The sequence below is a fragment of the Mercenaria mercenaria genome, unplaced genomic scaffold (genome assembly GCF_021730395.1).
Source record: "Mercenaria mercenaria strain notata unplaced genomic scaffold, MADL_Memer_1 contig_744, whole genome shotgun sequence".
In the NCBI taxonomy this organism is placed as follows: domain Eukaryota; kingdom Metazoa; phylum Mollusca; class Bivalvia; order Venerida; family Veneridae; genus Mercenaria; species Mercenaria mercenaria.
Window position 1 is genome coordinate 18142 of NW_026463642.1, and position 5567 is coordinate 23708.

Sequence of the window (5567 nt, forward strand, 5' to 3'; positions counted from 1 at the left end):
TGTTTAGATTATAACGCTTCTTTTCTTTTTCTTTCCAAATAATGTCAAATACTCTCAATTACTGTAAAAAATTGGAATATAACGCAATAATATACAGTCAAAAAATTACGTTAAATATGTTATTAATCAAATAAAGATTGACAAAAGAACAGAAAAGAAAACAGAAAAACTATTGACTGGCAAGCCTTTCAATTAGTGTTTATTGCATGACATCAGACATTAATTTTCACAGTGTCACAGCATAACTTAAGCATTGTCAAAGCGTGATGTCAAAGGGACTGCCGTGGATTTTCCCATGACTCATGGTAGTAGGCAAGGCCGTCTGTGACGTCATCACTGCCTCATTGCCCAGAGTCGCCCAAAAATCATTGTTATTACTAGATACTATTCCTTTAGTACAGTTAGACGTGAACTCCAAGGAATGACTTTATTCAACGACAAATCACTGTTTGTGAAACATGTATATTATTTCTTAAGTAAAACATAACTTTTACATATCTTAGCTTTAAGTCATAAACAAATAAAAATATTTAAAATGTTTTTTAACCGCAATTCCGTTTTTCCAGCTAAACTGACATAAAATTTAATGTGAATTTTACGTACTAAAACAAATACGTTTTACTTTCATTTTGTAAATTTAGTTTATAAAATTTCACAATAAATATCGCATACATCATAGTGTAGTCTATAAGCCAGATGATTGTGCACTTTTTAGAAGAGTTTCAGATTTGTATGATTCTCACGTATTGTATCATAATATTACAATTTTGATGTAGAACCAATCGCTGCATGAAGTATTTTACAAAATATAGGCCGATTTTTAGGAAACTTTACCAGTGGAGATTTTCATTGTACTTTTCATAACTTTTTTATTTTTTGATCAATTCTAAAAATATCTGGTACAAGTATTTGTCTTTTAAATGCCGACGCGACACATATATTTGTTTAGTGTTTGTTGCAAAATTATTGGACCGTGTCGAACTTTATTTATTTAAGCATTCTGCATGTAAAAGGTGTATATATTGACTTATTTTGTAAAAAAAAAAACATGTAAAGATTAAGGTTGGAGCCGTGCCAACTAGAATTAACATAAAAGTGGATAAAATGTCAATGTACGCATAAGTAGATTGATCTGAAACTTTTTAGTTAAAAATTTCATTGCAATGTTTTCAAACAATGTTCAGAAGCTTATGACAAAAACAACTGGACCGTGACAAATAGTATTTATTGCAAGTATGCATGTATTCATTTGTAAATATTGACAAATACTATAAAAATCATGCAGATGATAGCCAAGAAGACGTTCATATGAAATAAGGCAAAGTATCAAAATGAGCTTTACGACTTTGTTACTACTCGAAATGCGCAGATTCTTGAGAAAGTGCTCAAATAAGGAACGAAGGTAGTAATTCGTCGATTCTGCCCCCGTGGTCACACTGAAAACTGAAAGTAGTCTGTGTCAGTATATAGTGTTCTTTTCCCGTCTAGATAATGTATTTAAATGCCAAATATAAAATGTACTTAAACTTGAATGTCTGTGGATGATTTAGAGCTACGTAACGTTATATTGTTCTATGTTTGTGTAGAAACTGCAGGGTAGAATGTAAGTGAATGTACGTACCTGCTGAAGTCTTCCTGCGCAATATTATCGTATCATCAAGTATCTCAGTCACGTGACCTTGACTTCACTGCATTATGGAAAACCCAATATTTTTTTATTTACTGATTGAAAAAATTAAACAATTGCCATTTCTTACAGGTACGAAGATAGTTATTAGCTAGATATGTCCCTGAAGAGCCGTGGCATTTCTTTCCAATTTCATTCTAGAATATTTCTGCAAAAATGTTATCATTTTTCCATCTAGCTGGAAACTTTGATAAATAATTGATATGTAAGTTTGAGCAACCGGATGACGTTACATCATTATCATTATTATTGTACCACATATATATAGCGCCCTTTCCATGATAAATATGCAAAGACGCTTTACATAGCACAAACGAAGCCTAGCAGGGCGCGAAAGTAATCGTCTTTAATAGATCAGTTAGTTAATGTTTTTTACGATATTGTATTTTGTTTCATGATTAGATCTGCATACATCAAATTTAAAATGCTAGGTATCTTACTATCGTAATGTAATTTTAAACTGTTTTCTATAATAGTTCAATTACCATTTGTATTGAACATTATATAGATGTTGTTTATGTAAAGCACTTTTGAACGTATTTTTATATGAAAAGAGTGCTATATAAATATGGTATATAATGATGATAATAATAATAATAATAATAATAAAGGGAGAGAGAGAAATCCCTTCTGGATACATGCTTGTCCGGTTAACTTAGCTTAGTTCTTTGTGAATAGACAATCTGGTTCTTTAAACGTGTCCGGTGTATAGCTACGATACACACAAAGCCGTCTTTCCTTGGAGAAACCAGTACAGTCCTCTTACCGGACGTTTTCTCTTCACTGCACAAAAAAAGAAACAATTTCTCCACGACAGTTTTAGAATCCATCGAATGTATGAAACGAGCTCTCTGTTAAATACGAAATTAAATGTATCTTTATGTCGAGTTCTTTGTATCTTTATCAGTTTGTTTTGCAAAACAACACACACTTTTAAAATTTTGTTATGATGTTTGAGGTGTGTGCCAGGACGACACAAAGAAACGTGCAGGCCAATGCAACATCACGAGACACCCTAAAAGCCACCATAGATAAATCAATGACATCATTTACATCTGACAACATACTGAAGTTATCACGTATATCGCAGAATAATTGAAGACGAGTTTCAGATGTTATCACCGACGACATGAAATTGTTTAACGGGCTGAATAGAAAACGACAAGTTTTATATAAAAAAAGTATACATATCTTTTTTTTCACATTTGATATATCTATAAAAGTTCTGTTTTCGCTCTAAACAAAACAGATACATTTGATAAAAAATATCTTACCCGATTTGTCTATGTCTATATATGGTTTATTCAAATCCCCTTCGTAGATGTAAATATTTCTTTGTCCATTTTAGGATTTCTGTGTACTGAAAACTCATTTTGATGTGTCCAATCAAGAAATGCCCGAGTCATATATACATATTGATGGAAATAATATCTCGACTTGACTTATTGTACACTGGCTTACGAAAGAGACATTGAGTTTTGGTTCTTGTGCGATTGTAGAGTCAACGGTAACTCCTAAACATAGTCATACATTTCCCTCCAATCATTTCTCATATAAGCATTTAATTTTGTACATTTGCTAGTGAATCACACAAAGTTTTACTAACAATTTCATAATCTGGCTTTAAAAACGAACCATTTTCTTGTGGAACTTAAGAATTTCTGAGCCCACTACCTGTTCTCTTCATTGAATTTTCCACATTTCTCTAAGAGGGTCCCGAACTCCACTTCTACTTTCACTAAAATTACACAGACGAGTAGTCGTATGCGTACACTTTAACCTGATTTGCTAAGGTTTTTTGTTTTTGTCAGAGATGGTATAAATGTCCCATTTATCTTCTATCAATTTAAAATTACGCGGGGAGGACCCTGGACTCCATCTCTGTTTTTTACTCTAGTAATGCAGCCGGGAAATGTGTACATTTCAACCTGATTCTCTCAAATTCTTTATCAGAGATGTCTTAAAATGCACCATTTTGTCTTTTATAATATCAAAGTACTCTTAGGGAAGACCCTTGAAATCCCATCTTTACTTGTTTTTTAACTTTACTTTACAATTATGCAGGCCACTAATGCAAACATTTTAACCTTATTTTCTCATATTTTCTTTCGAAGGTTGTTTAAAATGCACAGCTTTGACCACGAACACAACCCTCTACGTGTACTCCAATTATGTAAGCAAGTAGTGTGACATTTTGCCCAGATTTTTGTCTGAAATCGCTTGAAACTAACACAGTTGTATTGTATAGTGTCAAAACTTTACAATACCTCAACTTGGCTTCAATATTGCAGACGAGTTGTGAGTACATTTCTGAAATGTTTTGTCGAGATTGTTTTATCTGAAAAAACTAAAAATACACCATTTTGTCTTGCAGAATTTCACAGAAAATCTCAGGATGGGCCCCTGTAACACTGCATTAACATATGCTACAACTCCACGTGCTTTCTATGGTTGAAGAAAAAAAAAGTTCAAATTAACTGATGAATTGTAAAGTCGCAGTTTGTACCTAAAATCTGAAAAGTAGATCCCTCGGAAGCACCGAAAACAAGGCAAACAGTGAATATTGCAGACTCGGTTTGATCGAGTCTGTACATGAGCAGTAATGGAAAATGCAACACTACCCACGCCCCCTAGCACCGGCTTAAGCAGAATTCAATCTTCAAATCTAAATGAGTTGAAATCAATGATCCCGAAGGACCAGAAAATATAACAACACTGAGATGAAGTCGGGGCGACTTTTTACGGCTTTTAACCCATGAAACACTATAGCGTAGTCACACCCGTAATTGTATAGTTGCTAAAAACAAGTTCAGTTACAAGGTTTACTACAACTTATATTCTTACTTCATGTTTACTCATATAAAATCAAAACAGAAAAAATGATAACGAATCTTAGAACATAAAATTTTTATAGCACATAAACTATATCTTGGGGTCTCACAATTAGATTTCGTCCAAAGGACTTACAGTAAAACATCTTTGATTGGCATTTAAGTTATAATTTTTATCTACTTTGGAGGAAAGGCAGATATTACACATCACGCACTAGCTAGAATATTGATTAGATAGACATCATATATACCACGTCTGAATTAACATATTACTAAAGTTACGAATTATGAATTTAAACACACGTGATAAAGCTTGAAAAATACAAGGATACTGTTAATAAGGAACGTGATGTAGCATACATATAACACCTGTTGTTTACAACATTGCAAACAGAATTCGTGACCCGGCAAATTGGTTACATGTTTAACTTTAAGATAAAATTGAAATGCAATATATATGTAATAGATGTACATTGAATGGACATTAAAAGTAAATAAAATCAATTACAAAATAATAATTCATACACACATTATAATACAAATATATGAATTCTGCCTCCGTGTTTTTTCAGGGCTTGTTACGGCACTGATGTTTCTGCGCATTTCTAATGTCTATTTTATAAAAGATAAGGGTAAAGGTCTTGCTTATTATCGTGTCACCCCTTTTGAAAGGGCTAGCCAATTCGGTTTATGAGACACATTTATTGTGCGTACCACCTGCCTCCCAACTCCTAGCACTTTGCGAAGGGCCGGGCGGATAGAAGTCGGTAACCGTTCATCTAACTTGCTCGTGGCTCACGAACCGGCCTTTTCGGAACGAGTCCCATGACAAACATCCCCCTTCGACCTCCTGATCCCGAGGAGGACGCCTTAACCACTGTGCCACGGTCACCGGTAAGTGTCGATACATAGAACATGAAAATGTGAATAAATACAAGGGCCAATTCCCCTCAACCCCTCCCCCAAAACCACCCCTCCCCTTCCCCCTCTTATCACCTGGCGACTCATTTTGTAGATTCCCAATGACAATCGTTTTCATATTAAGCTCA